Here is a 19,501-nt window from a genome sequence, read left to right as displayed (position 1 = left end):
ATCCCTGTCTCTTATAAATATTGCAATATTCCTATAAGAATGTTGAAAAACTACAGTGCACAGAGATCAGTTCAGATTTCACATCAAAAGCCCAAACAAAAAGCTAAGTGGCCTGGGCAGTCATCAGGGAAAGACCAACTGCACAAGCAAGAGTGCATTAGAGCTTTTACAGCCCAGGTGTTGACGTAAATTAGAGTAACTTGAATACCTGTCATTAGAGGAGCAATCAAAGACTGATCTGCCTGGAGTGTGGGAAAAACAAAACAAAAGCCAGCCCCAGATCTGCATAATGTAAGGGAGCCTGCTCCACCATAGACAGTGCAGAAAAGCCACCACCTCAGAGCCAGGTTACTGTCAAATAAGCCTCGGTTCAGCACAGCAAGACCCATAAATCAGTTTTGTGAGAAACAGGCAACCAGGTCTGGTAGAGATTTCAATTAAAAAAAAAAAAAAAATCTAATTTTCCATTCTGAAAGTTAATTTTGAATGATTTGAGGCTGCAAAGTGCTGAGAAACCTCCACCAGACTGGGTGGAGATGGAGAGCCTGAATTTGTTCTCATTAGAGTTCATGGAAAGGCTCAGGCCAGTTTTCAGAGGAGACTGGATGAGACTCATTGTACCTTCTGACTTTGCTGAAGCATTAGAACTTTTTGAGATCAGACTTTGAGATTAAGAAGAGTGCATCCTGTGAAGTCCCTTGATGTTCTCTCCTATGCAGGGATTTGCACTGTAGCTTGGGGTTAGTCATTAAGTCAGACAATTTGTGAGGCATCAAATCTATTTGCACGTAAGTAATGAATTTGAAAAGTGCCACAGTCAGCAAGCAAGGCTGGCATTGACTCCCACAACACCATCCTTTGGATCAGGAAGGCTGGTGGAACAAGAACCACATCCATAGTCTGCACAGAGATGCCATCCCTTGTGTTCAGCACTGCTGGTACCTTGCTCCATGAACTTGGGGAGAGCAACCAGCAAGATATGCTGTCATCTGTCTCCAAGGATCACAACCTATTGAAAAACTTCCCATAACTCACCCTCTGTGCCCTGCTCACAGACCACAAACTGAACAGAAACTCACATCACATCTTACTAACTGACTAGGTACTAAATGAGAACTCATTCTGCGTATGACTTGTATCCCCTGTGTTCACAAACCTCTGATCTCCACTCCAAAAAGCTGTAAAACAGCATTTGATCTGCAGTGTAAATGCTTATTTCAGTAAGGTAGCCAGGAAAAGTGAAGTTTCTTGTAGACTCTGCTGGGCTGCTACAAAACAGTTACTTTTTTACAATTCACATTCCCTAAGGAATTAGTACAAGTTTGCAAACAAAGCAATTGAAAATTTTCAGTTTACCGAGTTATAAATGAATATACACAAAATATACCATTACTTTGCATACTTTTAGTATTTACCAGGGTAGGTATGTTATCTTAGATCCTCCTCTGAGAACAGCTACAAAATGAAACTCTCTCTTACAAATTTTACATGTTAGCTCACAGTAATTAAAAATACCACTTTCAACTCCCCAAAATGCTGACATACATGAAGCTGGGCAATGTATGCTGGGCATCCACACACGCAGAAGCTGGACAATAAAGCACCCATTTGCACAAACATCCAAAGAAACTCTAAGTATCCATTTTTCCTCGCTTGGAAAAGAGCCTCTGCCCTCTGAGGTTTGGCCTGCTCTGCAGTTCATACTGCGTCTCGGAAAGCTTTCAGATGGGCTGCTATGGTTTCAGTAATTATTTTTAAAGGTTCTCGGCAATACAAAAACAAATCTGTGGAAGAGACTTTAAAATCAGGATGGAAATAATAAAGGGGAGGGAAAAGAGTGGACAAAAAGTAATCTGAAGCAAAGAGAGGGTTTTCTTGAGCAAACAACCCCTCCCCAAACTCAGGGACTTCAATCACCCCTTCTTCACATTGGAGCCAACCTTAGCTTACCTCAAACTACTCAAGATACTGTGGCCAAAAGTTCATAATCTGTTCTAAATGGTCTACAGAACTTTAGAAACTGCATCCAAAGCAATAAAAAACCCAACCAAAAGGCAAATAAAGGATAAGAGATTAAAATTAATCTTAAATGTCTTACCATAGATCTTTCGGTCTGAAAAGGATTAATTTAAAACCAACAAAAAAAAAAGCAAAAATATTACTGAAAACACATTATTACACATGTGAAATTACGTGATCACCTAATATCCTGGCAGTACTGGCAAACGATGCCTTGTTCTAATCCATATTAAAAACAAAGCCAAAACATTATGTTCTTGCACCACCAAATTACCTGCCTGACTGGAATCCAGCAGTAAACTTCTCCTGCAACTTCAGAGATATAGACAGAGGAAGCAATACATTACTGCTATTGAAAAATGTTCAGTAAGACAACTCAAAAACTATCTTTAGATGGGTTGTTTGAAACTAACAAACCAGATAACCATTAAGGAGCCATTAAGTTGACTGAAGGTTGCCATTATCTCTACATTGTCTGGTTCTTTGTATCATATATAAAAATCTACTACATCTGACCATCATTTGCTCTATTTTAAAAAAACAGATTTTATACTCATATTAATTGTGTGGAACTACAATAAGAAAAGCTCTATTTTAAGAGGCTAATTTTTTAATTAAAAAAAAAAAAGTATCAGCTGTCCTTGGCTGATGGGAACTGCTCCGGTTTCATTCCAGACCTAAGAAGTCTTCTACCAGAGGAAGATATGATCCAAAAGTAGTAATCTGTATGACAAATGGTGAGAGCTGCCAGTTGAAGCTCTAGGGCTAAAGCAGACTACCAGCAGGGACAATAAAGATTCATCTTTTCCTCTTGAGTACTGAACTGCTGAATCCATCATATGTCTTATCCTGAGCTGACCAGCACTTCCCTGCCTCCACCATCAGCTCCTGGACAAAAAAGAACTGCTACCTAATGGAAATATGTATAGAAACCCTGCAGAGGATCTCCTGCTCTAGATTCACTCCTTGGGAAGAGCAGCTCCAAAGGAAATTAGTGGCCTGGTGAGTGCCCTGCAGAAGGTCAGCTCCAATGTAGGGGCTTTTGGAACCTGTGGACTGGTGTTTAGAGAGATCCCCAGGCAAGGAGTCAGACACCCTGGTGGTTGCTCACTCAGATTCCCATCCACAGCTGAAGCAGTGGAAGGACAAACCTGAAATTCTTCCTCCTCTGTTTGGATTTAATTTGTCTCTTTGCAAAGCAGTCAAAATCTAACCCACAGCACACTGAACACCTCTCCATGGGTAATAGGAGAGACCTTAGCCTTCAGCATCTGAGTTTGCATGTGTGCAATCACCAGCAATACTCATGTGCTGTTCCTATCACCGGCAATTTCCATTTGGTCCAATCTGGAAAACATCCTGAGTAATACAAGGATGAATTTTTCTGTTAAGTATTTCCAACACTCCCTTTTGGCAGGAAAAAAAATGTCAAAAGTCACTTGGAAAAGAAAGGTACAGCTAAGAGACATTTCAATTATTTCATAAATAAGCTGCCAAAATGCAAAGAACAAAATCCAGGCAATACTAATATTCTTCATATTTATACCATTATAAGCCAAGCTGAGATCTAAGTATTGACCAACCACAATTACACTTTGTTTCATTTACTAGAACAGAGCTACAATAAAAATTTTACTCAAAATAGCTTTGTAAAGCCAATTTTACATAAATCCTTTCATCTACTTTTGCAGCAGGACTTGATATTTATGCAGTATAGATGTTTATGGAAGATAGGTGAGATAACACTGAATCGGAGGCTTCGGATTATACACCTGGGCCTTTAGCTGAATACTCAGTGATATTGGGACCATGAAATTTGCACATATGCATCTGAGTACGCAGCACACATCTGCAGCACATGATGCCAATTTAAACACCTACAGTAAGGGCACACAGTTAAGTAGTCTATAACTAATCCAAGGTTTCATCGTTCAGTTGGAAGCCCTATAAGTAAAGATACCTTCTGAAGATTTCATTTATGAAACAGGCTGCTCTACTTGTTTTGGCAATTATCTAATAGATGGCAAGGTACCAGTTCTTCATCAGCCTGCAGTTCTTCCAAACTCAAAGCAATTCTAATGTTACATGAAAGACAATGCAGGAATTTAAATTCCCTGAGTTACCTGGAGAGGCACTACAATTTGTGTGTGTTTAATAATGTGGGGAAAAGAGAGAGAGAGGGAAACTATTTTTATGTCTTGTCAAAGTTTGAGACTTGGAAAGGTTTCTATCTTAGTAAGGAATTAAAAAACAATACAATCATTTTATTGTTCGAAGTGCAAATTTTAGCAGATTCTATATTTGGCTTCAGGTATCCTGGATTTCTTTAAAAAGTTAATTTTAGAAATTTTTATTTATGAAATTTAAATTTTGTGCCAAATTCACCTTTGATCTTGGGGGGAAAAAAGATTTTGATAAACTGATGGTTTTAATTAGAAAATATTTTCAATAAAAATGTCCTCAAACACTGTAACTGCCAATCAATAACTTTGGTATCCAAACTACATTTTCCAACTTAGGCACCTAAATCCAGTTGCTAGATGCTTATGTTTTCCAAGCTTCCCATATGTATTGACATGGCACTGTTGAGGGCACAGGGCTCTCTGACTGATGCTGACTGCCCCAATTATCCCCTGGTCCCACGAGGGACACGAGCGAATGGGTGCTGCTCCAGCTAAGACTGGCAGGACACAGAGGCAGACAAGCAAGGGGGCACACAGTCCTGTAAAGGGCTCTAGTTCAAAGCATGGCACAAATCAAACAAAAAGCAATCAAGGACAACAAATTGAAAACACCCTTCTGCTTTCCTCCCCATCTCCAGTTACAGAAGTTTTTGTTCCAGTTTATCTCTCTTTGGAAACAACTTTTTACAGCTGCACATGGCAAGTACTTAGCTAGTGAGCAAAGAGGAGAAGCTGGAAAGAATGATTTTTTTGGCAGAATCCATTAATAACAGGCAAGGCAAAGTCTTTCACAGCTCAGGACACAAACTAGTTGATTTTCCCCTACACAAAGAGGAGGTATGTCCTGCACTGCCTACCTGAGAGGGAAAACAGCACAGTTCCATTGCCTACTGCAGCTACCCAGGCTGGAAACATACAGCACCCCTCCACTTAATAGTTATGAATCTGGTTCAGTCAACACACATTAAAAGAGAGCGTTTGCTCAAGTCATGGTGAGTAAAAACCAAGAGGTTCCATTCAGTTATCCGCATTTTATTTTAAATATTTTTATCTCTTAACTGTTTTCTATGACCTTCAACAACCAAATATTTCCATGCAGCAAGTGTAACCAAATGCAGTGTGCCAGGTGGGTGCCTGCCCTGGAGGGCATGGCTTTACCAGGGGGCTCAGGCCACCGTAGTGAGGCCACATCTAGTGACTGCATGGGTCAGACCCAGGCAGACGTGCCAGGAAGGTGAATATGCCAAGAGAGACAAATCCACATCTTGCCTAAACTCGGTAGGAGCCACAAGCCATTGCTTGAGAAGAGACAGGGTGCCTCACCCAGCTGCTCCAGGGTCAGCAGTGGCTCCTGGCTCTTGCCAGTGTTTTGGAAGTGATGCCCAGTCAGCACGGCATTCTGTGTTAGCTGGCAGCTCTGAGGCAGCCTGCCACACAGGTAGTGCAGGAACTCACTGGGACCCAGAGGACAGCTGGGTTTGGAGGCTGTTGACCTCCATTCAAGATAGCAGGTCTAGCTGAGCTCTTGCTGGTATTCCAAATGCAGGTTTATTGCATAAAAGTAGTAGTTTAGTGTAGTTCAAGCTAAAAAAAAAGTATGTATGACATACCACTGCCATGAAAACATACCCACAAAACCAAGAGAAGCCACATAGCATCATTCAGCACTTGCATTTCCTCTTTAGAACATTCAAAAAATCATCTTACTCCACAGGACTGCTCTAATTTGTCCTTGCTAGTGCCAGTCTACCAGCAGTTCAGATGAGAAAACAAATTGGTCCCTGCAGGCTGTAGTGCTTAGTGCACGTGCCCTGAAACAGCAAGTACTGGAGGGTGGCAACCCACTTCCCCTTAAATTTATTTGTAGAGTGGCTGTCACAGTTGTTGAACCCTAGCTAAAGTTATCATCACATCTGCTGAATCCTGCAAATACAGCCAAAACCCTGGTCAAACTGGCTGAACAATTTGGTTAGCTTGCAGGGGTAAAACCAAGCTTTATTTTAAGTAAATTTGAAGGCTAAGTTTAGCATATGGCAGACTGACATATAACTCCTAACATCTTTGCTTTCAAAACCAGAATTTGTAATTAGATGGAGAGTTAAGAGCCACTTCAAATCTGAGGCCACAGGCTCCCATATAAAAAGAAAATTTTTTTCAAAACTCAGAGAGCTGTAGCATCTGGATCAAACTCACAGCTGAAAGGAAGCTTTGTATTGGTTTTATCAGGTCATAAGACATTATTACTCTCATGAAGTCTACTTTCTCTTTTAGACTGCAGGCCTGATGACTGGCAGTCCTCAAAAAATGATAGTGCAGGGATCATTGTTTCCTTTCACATCGGCCAAGGCCCTTGTGAGCAGGCAGGCTCACAGGAGGCTGGGTCACAGGGAGTGCCAGTGCAGGCACCACCACACAGAAAAAAAGCCCTGCTTCTGCACAGAAAGGGTACAGCTGCTGCGTGAACAAAGCCTGAACTCTGCAGCCAAATGCTTCTTCAGGTGAGCCTTGATCCATCAAAACTTGCAATTAGGGAATGCTGTTCAGTGCAGACCAAGCTGGTTTTGCGCAGCCAGCATGAATTTGAAGTTTGCCATTAGCACCAGACTTTGGAGATCTGTGATACAAATCAGCAGTTTTCTGGCTTCCCACAACTGTTCACCTGAGAAAGCAGCAGGGCCTGCCTTTTCAGGTCTCCCTCTTATGCCAGGAGCAGACCTGGTCCTTACCTTGCCAGCTGCTAATGATAACTCAATGCTTTCACACAGTGCAGAGTATAATGCACTCATTTTATCTGTTTGCTTCCAAGAGGAAAATCAGAAACAGCATTTTCCATTCCCTCCCTGCAAAGTGGAGTATGAAATATACTGTACCATCCATATGGAAACGTTTATTGCCGTTAAAACAACTATTCAGCTTTCATCAATAACCAGAAAAATTCAACGTCACTGTCAACAAGGAGAACGAAATACAGAACAACAGGAAGCGGGGCTGGAAGAAGGCATCTACTCTTGCCCTGAGTCACTACAGATTATATCATTCCTGGCAGTATTCAGCTCTTTTTTCTCTAAAAATCTCCACTGATGGAAATCCTGCAATATCCTTAGTCATCTATCTTGTTATCCTAACAGCTAATGAAGCTTTCCCCAGTACTTTATTTAGACCTCCATTTGCTGTGATTTCATTTACTATTTTTCATACTATTTACAAGTGATGCATAGAAGAATTAACTCCTCTCCTCCTCATGGCTATTTGAAAACCGGTTACATGTCTCTTTGAACTTCTCCTCTTTAGGCTAAGCAATCATATTTCCTCCAGTCTTTCCTCACAGGTGGTATTTGTGCTGTCATCATTACTGCTGCTCCTGGGACCTTCCATAATCCCATATCATATGTGAAATGGGTGAGACTGACACACTGCACCATCTTTATCTCAGTATTGCATTGTAAATTTATAAATGTCAGTTTAAAAATACTCGTATTTTCCTTATCTGCATGTCTCCCTTCTTCAAACAGGCCATCCCTCCCTACCCAAACAGGTATGTTTGACTACTGACCACACAGTAGTTCTATCTTCTTTGGTCCTGTGGAACAACTCTCCAAATGATAGTCTTTGCACCAACCCTCACCCAGCAGCAGTCCATCATGCCTGATAAGAGTTATGGATCCATGAATGAAGTGAGACACTTGTCTGTTCCTGGGGCTAGCTCTTCCCTCTCACATCTCCCAAGCCTGGCACCCAGATTTCTCCAGACTGTGGTTTCCAAACAAGTGCACTGCTGAAACTACACCAAAGCATCAACCTGCATGGACCAGCTATAGACTTTACATAAAAGAAACCCTGAATGATTTTGTGCTCATGCCTACAGAGAACCAAAATCTCAAATGCCTCTGGGACCCTCCCAGCATCACAGTTTCTACCTGGCCCACTAATCTTAAAGAAGTCACAGCTGGAGCTTATAACACAGAGCATTTGAGATAGGAAATACTCGATCTGCTGCACTGCACCTGCTGTAGATCAGTACATTGCAGTCTATCTACAGCACATGCTTTCTGATTGAGCTCCTGCTGCAACAACAACAACCACCACCTAAAAATTAAATGAAAAAATAAAATTTAAAGAAAAGTAAAATCACTGTTCCTTCTTTCTTATTAACCACGTGTCTCAGTGAACCTTTTCATACTATACCTGTTCATTAGCACCAAACTGTAAACATTGCAGGCTTCACTGAGCAGTTTTCAAGTGTAATGTTATCTGCTCTAAGTCAGGACAACCACAGATTCATTGTTCCTGATCATAACATACCTTAGGTCTCCTGGCCTACTTGCCAAGCCTTAAATCCTTTCACTGTTAGCCTTGTACTACTGGAATGGAAAAAAAACAAACAGAAAATAACCCACTGCACATGTTAAAAGCTTATGGATTTGGCATAAAATCTGATGTGACCTAAGGCACCTAAATCTGACATGAGGAAAGGTGTGGCACATCAGAGCATGCCCATAAACTGGCACTGCCATTAATCCTGCCCTGGAGAAGAATGACTCCTGTATTGTCACACTGAAACGTAAGACATGAGATGGCTCTATGGCATCCAACTCTTACAGGCCAGGAATGACGCCAGAGACACTTCCTGTGCTGCTGCTCACACCATGACTCCCACCCACTCCCATCCCTCAGTGCAAACCCCACAAGCTCTTACCTGGTCACCAGAAGGAGATGCTTGCATAGAAAAGGAGGTCTGGTCAATTCAGTCCAGAATACACTTTCTGAAGTTAATTAAATTGCAATAACATTTCCCAGGTTGCACAATCCTGCAAGGAAGAACGAAAAAGAACTATTAATTGTGAAATGTTGGGGATCACAGAGCCTGAGCATGTGTCTATCGTGTATTTCCTTGCATAAGTAGAAATTCTGCATGAGAAAGTGGCAGCGTGCTGTGAAGAAGAGCACCCCCTCCTTCTAAAGAGGAATCAGAACAGGAAAACACACTGGCTGGGCTCTCCATATCACTCCCTGAGGCCAAAGGATCCAGTTTGTCCTCCAACAAATTTAAGACAATTCTTCCAACTTCAGCATAGCGTACATAGTAAAAGTCAATATAAATGGTGGAAGGAAAACAGAAAGGCATAAAAAGCCATGGATGTGATGGTAAGACTGAACAGAGTTACCCACTACAACAGCTGCTCCTCGTAAGAGACATGGTTCAACTACTAGCTTCATAATAAGGAGGTTTCTATAGTTTAGGCTAGAGACAAACGCAAGCAAAAGCTGAAACAAATGTGTGGGGGGAAGAGAAGGGGAGGGAACAGCCTGGAAGATGTGACAAATGTGCTGCAAATAATGTCCCAGCAAAAAATACACTTGTCCATTTAGTATTAGAACAAAATAAAATCTTTAAAAATCCAGTAATTTAAAAATAAAATGTAAGAATGCTAGGCATTTAGCATTTAACAGATTTACTTCTGTTTAGAAATCAGTCTCAAGACCCCAGTCCCTCACAGCCATGCAACCTTTGCATACACCATGTGGTGAAATGAAATCCACAAGGGGACTCTGCTATAAACTCTCTGAAGCTGGCCTATGCAGTTCAGGTTTGCATTAGCTGGTGTTGCACATCTTAACTCCTACTTTTTCCCTTGCAGAGAGTAGAATAACCCTGTGCTATGGATCCAATTGCACAGTGGACACAAGTTCAACAGTGCAATGCAACTGAGTAGTTCTTGGGGAATAAAACCAGCGAGTGATTAAGGTGACATTGAGTGGTTTGTTCCATTTATTTGCAGAACTAAAGATCCTTTAATTATGCTTTCATCTAACTCTGAAGCTCCCTCAAATCAATAAACTTCTATATTAACACTGCTGAAGGGAAAGAAACAAACAACTAAAAAAATCATACAGAAAAATGAATTTTTCTTCCATGATATATATGCATGAATACATGTACACAGTCTCTCTTCCTTCTGAAGTGCAGCAGAAGAAAAGCCTTTTCTTCATGAGCACAGAATTTGTCCCCATCTGGTTCCATTTTTTATTTCTCTTTTTGGTTTCCCTCTCTCTCATTCCAATGCATATTTAATTCATTTTTGTTTAGTCTGTACTGTGTAGTCCCTTTCCTCTTTTTGCAGATTTCCTTTTTAATCTGTTAGAGGGAGAAACATTCTTTCCCTGGTTTTCGTAATACAAGCTGCTGGAAAGGGCCCATTCAGAAATCCCCCCCTTCAACAACTCTCCTGCTCTTGCATTCCTGGTTGCCTGTGTTCACTCCTGTAGAGTAGAAGTGTTAGGGTTTATTTATTTAGGAAAGTGTATCAGTTTATTTTTTAATTCCATTTCAAATACCTGGTACAAGCAACTGCGTGGAGGAACAAATATATTATTTACGAGCCATTATATTTAGCTTAAAACAACTCCTAATCTATTTGAGATGAGCCACTATAAGACAGGATTAGGCTGAAATGAAAATGTCTGCAGTGGGATTTTACTAAATTGCTTTTAAATCACATCCCTAGTTAAACAGTGCTCCAGTGAAGGCTATAAACCCTAATACATCAGAAAGGCTGATTTGGGGCAGAACTTCGGCTCTCTGAAAACTTGCCGGTTTTACAGAAGCAGAGGAGCCCAGCTAAGGCCAAAGCCTTCTCCACATATAAAACCCCGAAGCTCGAAATATGAGAGCAAAGCTGTGCAAGGCTGAGCCACAGAGCTGTTTAACTGCCCAGAAACAGGGCCCTGCTATTCCCAGCTTGCCAAGACCCTCCAAGCCCTGCAGCAGGGCCAGGTGCAGCATCCAACTCCATGTGCAGGAGGTGATGGCAGCCTGGTCTGCCATGAGCCACTGTGTTGATCTTATGCAGATGTTTTTACGTGGCAATCAGGATGAATGCACTAGGTGGCATGAGGAGGGTGAAAGAGCTGTGCAACTTAGTCTGGTTTTCTACAAGACCAGGGAAATATTTTAAAAAATATTTTGAAAGAAGTATGGGCAGATTTAGGACTATTTGCCTGATGCTCAAATGTCCGATTTTAATGCCTGGCACGGCCTTGTTACAGCCCTGTCATCCCCAGCAGCTGCATTTTGTGCTAGATTGCTGCCACTATCCCTGTCCAAGCTCCTCTGCCTCACAAGCTGTGACCCTGGGCAAGCAGGGGTGTTCTCTGTGCAGAGCCAGCACCTAGGCCTCCAGCCACCACTGCTGGAGATGGCTGTGGGGCCATCACCTCCTCTTCCCCATGCTGTCCCAGCAGCACGTGGATCACACGCTGGGATTTAATTTTAGTTCACATTCTGTGCACTTACTACTATATTATACATTTTATCATCCTGAACGTTGTTTTATTTGTAACTTTCACTCCAACTTTGCATTTAAGATTTGTAATTAACCACAACTGCCTAGTATTTAAAAGTAACAATTTGTGCAGGAGTACAAAGCATACATCCCATTAAAGAGTCTCCCTCTGAGAGCTACCAAATTCTCCAGCACCAACCCAGCTCCATTTCATTCCTGATGCAATGTGCTCCCAAGCCAACACCCTCCAGCACAGAAAAGCTGTGATGCAATTTCTCAACAGAAATCACCAGGAATGAGAGAACACCTTAACAAGAAATTACACCAGTAAAATCAAAGAGAAAAGCTATATACTTGGTACAGCCAAAACAAACTAAGTGAAGTTTTCACTACATTAAATGATTTTAACCTGTGCTTGGAAAAGTGCTCTCTGGTATTTATTAACACTGAACACTTCTATTAAAAATCCAGACCTTTAACTTATTTTATGAAAGTCTTAACAAGATGGAGAAGATTTCATTCACACTTCTAATGTGACTCAGGTCCACACTGCTGTTGTACTGCAAGGCAGGCTCCTAGCTTCTCACAAACCAAACTAACTCGCAGATGAGCTTCCTAGTTTTGCCCTGTAGAGTTCTGCTCTGAAATCCCATGCTACTAACTACCTGCTGCCTCAATTGCCATATAGACCACTCCTTATCCACTGCTGCAAAAAATCACTGAAAATACATGTGCAAAACCCCTGTAGGACAGCTAAAGAGATGTTTTGAGAGAACTAACCTGTGCTATTTGAATCCGTTGGAGGTCGCCGAGTTCTGAACTTCCTCAGCAGCTTCAGTCTCGTTTCCTGTAGAGGAACATGTGACACACACTTTCTCACCGCACCTTGCTAGACTCACTTTGCTTATGTTTTAACATAGATGAAACAACTAACTGTCCCTCACAACGTGTTAAAGAAATTTCTGATCTAATGTTGAACCACTGACATTTCTGCATAGCCAGAAATCCCTCCTCTACTGCCTTCTGAGTCACTCCATGATTCAATGGACCTTTTTGTACTATTTCTTTATATTAATACCAAATGCTGAATGTGATTCTGTCACAGTATGCTCCATGTCCCTCCCTCCCTTACTTTAAAGGGGAAACAAATGCAGTAGTGGAGAATGTAATTACACTGCAGGCATGGGAAATTTCAGTTCAAGGATATTTGTTTATCAAATGTTCAGAGTAGTAATGAATTGATGAATTCAAACAGATGCAGTCATCAGCAATTTTCAGAAATATTTCCATTTGAATACAGCAAACAGAAGTTTCAGTCCTATGAAAAGTAGTCTATGTCTTCAGAAGAGTAGAGACTTTCTCAGTTGTAGCAGTGTGCATCCACATATTGTTATCTAGCACTGGGCAAACAGGCCTGAACATATATCACAGAAGGAAGGACAGTAAAGTCCTGGATTAGAGCAGTATGTTTACAGGACTAGTCAATAGGTGGTGCTTTATCAGTATTTATTTTTTTTAAAGACATATGAATTTTGGAAAGGCAATCTAACCCTAAGAGCACCACCAGAAGAATACTGACACAGACCAGAGATAAAGTTTGAGGACTATCACATCAGAGTAGAGACAGAACGGTCACACCAGACTCAGCAAAGAGATACTGCTCTGCTGGAAGATGCTCCTTGTGGAAAATGCTAAACACTCTTCAATCAAGCTAATGGAGGGGGTAAAGATAAAAGCCACACTCCTTTATTTAGTGAGAGCTGAAATAACAACAGACCTGTGCCTGGAGGACTGATCAGCCTGTCAAGGCCTGTGTGAAAGCGGTGGGTTACAAACCCAGAGGGGGTCCCTTACAGACTGACTGCAAACATCTGTGCTGGGGCAAAGATTTGCTTTAGCTGTACCTAAGTGTGAATGTGAAAACCTTTAAGGCAGGAAGAGAGTGAACAGCCAGTGATGCTGCAAATTTGCGATGCAAAGCTTTTGGCAGCAACACTCATTCATGGCTGTCCTGCCACCACCATTCAGTTCTCCCGCCAGGTGTGCTGGCACAGTGGTTCCACAGCCTGTGCCATGGACCACACTGAGGAGCTGACCTAGTGGTTGAAAGCTCATCAGGTTTTTTTCCCCCCTTTTTCTCAGGCAAAACCAGACAAGTGCTAGCAGGAAGCTGGCTCTGCCACTACCCAGGCTGTCACACAAAACCATGGCTACGGTGAGAGACCCAGAGCAAGCCAATGGGAGCTGCTTCTTTGCCCATGGGTGGATGAATTCCATGCAATTTCTACAGAAATTAAGAGGTTTTCACTAAAATGTCATCTTTAAAATTAAACTGTGCCAGATGAAGCCATCAAAGTTGTGAGCAGCCTCCTGGTGACCACCAGCCAGGGATTACATTCCCATCTCCTCCCTCAGGGCTTCTTACCACTGCTCACTAGTTCATTACCATCAAATAAGCCAAACTAGCTCAAATAATTTTTATCGGGGGTTAAAATAACTGGAAACAGAGTAGCAATGGTTTTGAAAATCCCTCCTACCCAGAGAGATGTGAGAGTAGTGACCTCTGGCAAAAAGGCAGCAACACACAGGATTTACAGAGAAGCAGCTAAGTATTAAACAAATTACCCCCAGCTAATAAAAGACGCAAGCGTTTTATGTGTAAACATGCATAGGACACCCCATGCAAAAGGAAATACATGCATGACTGAAAAAACCCACAACGAACTAGCCCATAAAATGGATGCTTTTGCATGAGACTCACACACACCCCCTACTTGTGCACGCACCTCTGAGCTCCTGCAGCTGTAGTAGGAAAGCATGTGCAAACACATGTCTGCAGATGCACCTGCTCTGCCCCCGCTGACGGTTTTGGGCCAAATGGCCAAGGTATTATTTACACTGGAAGACACTTGAGAGCACTGTGAGGCTCATGCAGCTTAAGCATTTTCCCCTCGGTAAGCGTGCAGAGACATGATATGCCAGACCCCGAGGTTCAGAGGCGCTGAGGGGAAGTTGAAGAGTTCAGGAAGTGGCCATGCTTGCTCTCAGCACACTGCCTCTTTGTCCTTCCCCCAGCTGCTCCCCCAGGAGCTTTCAGACAGCCTGGATCCCTCACAAGAGATGGGTTATTTCTCTCCATTTTAAGAAGGGGCTACATTTACAAAGTCACTTTTAATGTGTCAACCTCTCTGCGAGGATCTAGTCACACATAATGGACTGTGCCAGAGCTGTGCTTGGAGTTGCTGGTGGGGCAAATGTACTTTTATATCCCCCCCAGACATTTGGGGTTGTTCAAGATGGGAGGAATTTGCTCACCCAGCAGGTAATTCGCAGCAGCCTCCCAGCCACTTTTAATCTGCGCCCAAAGAAAACAGCCTCGCAGGGTGCTGCTCCAGCCAAGCTCGGAGTGCGGCAGCGCCTCGGCGTGCCCTTCAGTGGGGCCGTGGAGAGGCACTGCAGGGACAGCCAGGGCAGCTGTGGGACACCGCGGGACCCACCGTGTCCTCAGAGCTCTCGCACAGCGGGCTTTGCTGAGTCACCACTGACACCAGAGCATTTGTCAACTCTGACTGTGGACCACTAAGATGAGAAACATCTAAAGCCTGATAAATTCCATCCCCTGTAAACAAACCATTTATTTCTCCATCCTTGTCACAGATGAGAAATCTGTTGGCTGGCATCTTTCAGAGGAACAAAGCTCCAACGGGGATTTTTGGCAGTATCTTGTGTAAGCAAACCACTTGTAACTAATGCTATGTCTCACCTTACACACACATATAAATATATATATACATACACACAAGACAAAAGCATCTCTTTAGTTTCTGAGTGGAAAGCATACCTGAAGCTCTCCTTTATGTACACCTGGGTACTTAATGGAGACGTGTGTTAGTAACCCTGCAGATGGCACAAGTTGTTTTTAAAACCATAAAATGACTTCCCCTCAACTTGCCGTGGGATCAAAAAGTATTTGATTTAAGAATAAAGGACCACCACAGCAGCAATAACAAGCTGCACAGTGGCCTGACAGATAAGATACAGAGGGATGTTAACAGACACTGATGTAAAGCTATTTACACAAATGATTTGCTTGTCCTGTGCAATGGGGATAAGAATGCAATCATGGGCTCTGAGGTTTTTGGTTTAGAAACTTGCACTATCTACACATCTGAGTATACTGGACATGATGATCCAGACTAACAGAGCATGCTGAAACCCAGCATTCAAAACCCACACATACTTTTTGCCTTATAAAAATGGGCCATATTTATTCACGATATGAAAACCCACCCCATTCACCAATATGGCTATGACTATACACACACACACACACAGAGAACAGTGGATATGGTGGGGACTGTCTTCTATCTGGTACCTGTCACCAGCAAATTTGAGCAATTAGCATCTCAGTGCTTGGGCAAAATGATCTGTACTGCCCTGACTCTGAGCAGGCACAACACAAGCAAGTGCAAGAGTAAACCATCGTGTGGAACTGTGAACATGAAACTACAAATAAACCAACCATGCCCAGATCTGTCAGCCAAATCACCAGAGCCAAACACTAATACAGAGGTGTTCAAACTTCAAAGCAGGAGCACAGTTGGCAAGAGTTTGTTGAAAGAATTACAACCAGAAACTGGGACTTCTCAGTAGCATATAATCCCTGCTGTTTCCATTTCCTCTTTCTCATTATCGGCACAGATGGGGGCTGAAGATTAGTAAACAGTGGGTGTTTGGGGTGAATTAGAGCATGTGTGATGTAGAGCTAGGTATCCTGGTGGCATCTGTGTGACTTCAGAGAGATGTAAATATTTAATGTCGCCCACTACATTTCTTCAAAATGATAAAATATTAACACATTCCTTGGGGGTGGGAGAATCATACCAGATAAAACAGAGAATCTATTTTGTCCTTCATCCAGGATGTGGACAAAATCTGATGATCAAAAATGTTCTGGCAGATTCCCACTTTCTAGTCATGTCTATATGGAAAATGAAGAGTTTTTACACTGTTCCAGTCCTGTCTGAAAACAGTGAACCCCCTCCTCACAAACTCAACAGCTTCTGGGGCAAAGCCCTTTACATAGCTATGTGCATATGAGATTACACTTTCAGCTAGCACTCTTGGGTTTAGCCACAGGCTATCCTTTCAGAGGACAGCCACATAAATAAAAGGCATTCGTAAGAAAACTACTTTTGCCTAGAAATGCCTATGTATTTCTTGAGTAAAAACTGCTGAACTGCCAAACCTCACTCTCAAAGTTACTTGTCCTCCCTGCTCCTTTAGCATTGACATTAACAGACTCTTGAAGAGGAGTTCTGCAGTGCATAGGTATTATTATATATATATAAAATCAGATATATTTCTAAAATGAGAACTCTGCATGGAAGTCCCTTCATATCATTATACATACTTCTAATAACCTTAGTATGTTCTCAGGAACCAAAAAGGAAGTTTTATTAAAAGTAAGAGTGCTGGTTGTGGCTTCCAATACTTATTTTCACATAAAACTTGATTTCTTAGTTTGTAGCTTTTTTATTCAATAAGTCTGGGACACAGTTTCTCTTTGACCCTATCAAAGAATATGGACTTACTCAGCAGGTCAACCAAGAGAGGAAAAATCCATGCTATCTTTCCAAAGGGTATTCCAACACTCTTTGTCCAGTAAAATCTGCATAGCTGTTTTTCTAGAGCAGTGTTTGCTATACTTTTCCAACGACATGCCTAGGCTTCAAGTACCTTTTCTCAATACATGAGAATTGCTATGATAGCAAAGTTATTTATTATTGAGAAACTTGTCTTCAGCTATTCACAGGAGTCAGAAAATTTTCAAAGTATTCAACTGAATATTTGATGACGAATTTTTATATACTTGGTTATTTCAGTAGAAAACATCAACAGTTTTAAAAAGATCACACTTGAATCTGAGTAATATTTTATATTCAAACTTCCCATTAACATTTGTGTACGTATATATATGGATACATGCAAATAAAGCTAAACAAACCTACATCTTAGAAGTCATGATCTTCCAGAACATCATACATTTTAAAGCCACACAACAATATTCATTAGTAAGAGCAATTTTTCATCTGACACAGGCCATACAACTTCAAGCTGTTACTGATGCTTAGCTTATTTCCACTTTACATTTTAAATCTCCTAGCCAAAGCTCACAACCCTTTTAATTTTTCTTTAAAAGGAAAGCAACTCCCAGTCTTTGGGAACTTTAGTCCATTTCTTGCATTCTTCCTGTGGGTGATATATTCCACATCAGGAATAACTGAAGCCAAATATAGCCACAGATGGGAACCTATGCATAGCTGCTGGGTGATTATAAAATAGAATCAGCTTCTCTGCTTTATAATGGATGAAATTTTATTCTTTGCTTAGCTACAAGTGCCAGCAATCCCATACTGATCTGAACTATATCAAAGTAAGGTAAGCAAGACCAGGTCATGCACAAGATCAGTCATGTGGTTTTGTTTCATTGATATTTATCGACAATTATATTCTCCCAAAAATAAACAGGAGAAAGGGAGGTTCAGTATATGAATATGTACATACACCACATACCATGTTATCATTTAATTATCTGTGCAATTACTATGAATTAGGAGAGTTTGCCACTATGATTTCAGAGAGCAGTAGTTAAAAAAGTGACAGAGAGTCCATGAAAAGCATCCAGATTAACAGCCTTGGAGACTAACATTCTCTTTCCTTAGACAGTGAAGAAACCTCAGCCCTGTTGTGAAACCCTACATCTTGCCTGCATGTGAGGCGTCACCACATGGGACACATCCAAGAGAGACTGCTCACACCACTATGCCCACCTTGGGCCCTGGTCCAAAAGGGTCACTCATGAGCCATCAGGAGCAGCCCAATTCCCTGTTGACAATCTGACTACTTCATGATGGCTTTCAGCATGAAAATAATGTAATGCCATTTTGAGCAGGAACTTTTGTCTTGCAGACCTGGAGTTACCAACTCATTGCACATAGACTATGCTAGATCTGGCAGAAAGCAATGTTTAGCCACAGCTCACCTGGCTTAGGGAGTAAACTGCTGGTTTAGAATAAAATGCCCTGTACTGCCATTCACCAAAACCTGGTTTAATCAGCTGCTAAAACTGAGTTAGTTGTCAGAAGACTGCACTCACAAGACAAAGCAACACCTCTACCTCAAAAGGGTATGGGAACAGCCCACTGTACCTGCAGCCAGACAAATAAAAGGAGCTGGACTTCTGATGCAAATTCTGATGGGAACTGACAGTCAGGATAACCCAAATATGCAGGTGGAGCTTGAAAGCAGAGGCAGCAGTATGATATTCTGGCTCAAAACAGCTTGGCACCTGGTCTCCCTCATTAGCAGAAGTTCAACACACAACTATCACTGAAGATGTAATCATCTGTCTGCATCCCACTACATGTGTTTTGTTTCTTCTTTTTTCTCCCACTAGCAAAAGGCCAAGTATACAGCAGAGAACTGAAAAATTAAATTTACAGCTAAGTTTATGGCTTATGGCTCCAAGGGCATTACCTATGCTCAACAGAAACCTCAGACTGTGTACTTTGAAGCATGGCTGCCCGAAAGAGTGCTGCTAACAGAGCAGAAATACCTTACAGTCCAATTTCTAGACTATTCAGCAAAGCTGGCTGGCTGGCTTTCCTGAGAGGCTACACCACAGCAGTGACTTAAGAGAACAGCACAAAGGAAAGCAGCAAAGACCTCCTAAAAACCCTCCTGCTTGGCCTGAAAACTTAGAGCTGCCCCACAGTAAGCGGGACACTACAGCATGGGTCCCTTCGGGTAGGAAAGATTAGTCATGGGCATTTTGGTAGAGCCAAATGGTTCCAGTTGGTCTGTGGGCCAAGTCCCAGCAGACCCAGCACAGTTCCTTACAGAGGATGAATTGTGAGCTGATACTCCTGGCTCTCGTTGGCAATGCCTCAAAGCATCCCCAGGCACTGTGGGAGTCTAAAGGTGTTTCTTCACCTGCTGCCAGTCAGCAGGGGC

At 42.0% G+C, this 19,501-nt stretch overlaps 1 protein-coding gene across 1 annotated transcript in view; it reads right to left on the bottom strand.

Annotated features, from left to right (window-relative positions):
* Nucleotides 1–19,501, bottom strand: part of WIPF1 (WAS/WASL interacting protein family member 1) — a 56,455-nt gene that overhangs the window by 26,805 nt on the left and 10,149 nt on the right. The window contains exon 2 of the mRNA XM_069020626.1: nucleotides 8,899–9,010. The gene's annotated coding sequence lies outside the window, so the exon portion shown is untranslated. The remainder of the gene's footprint in view (nucleotides 1–8,898; nucleotides 9,011–19,501) is intronic.

Source organism: Aphelocoma coerulescens, chromosome 7, assembly GCF_041296385.1.
Source record: "Aphelocoma coerulescens isolate FSJ_1873_10779 chromosome 7, UR_Acoe_1.0, whole genome shotgun sequence".
Taxonomy (NCBI): Eukaryota; Metazoa; Chordata; class Aves; order Passeriformes; family Corvidae; genus Aphelocoma; species Aphelocoma coerulescens.
The sequence above is the reverse complement of the archived record's forward strand: the minus strand, read 5'-3'. Positions and strand labels throughout refer to the sequence as shown.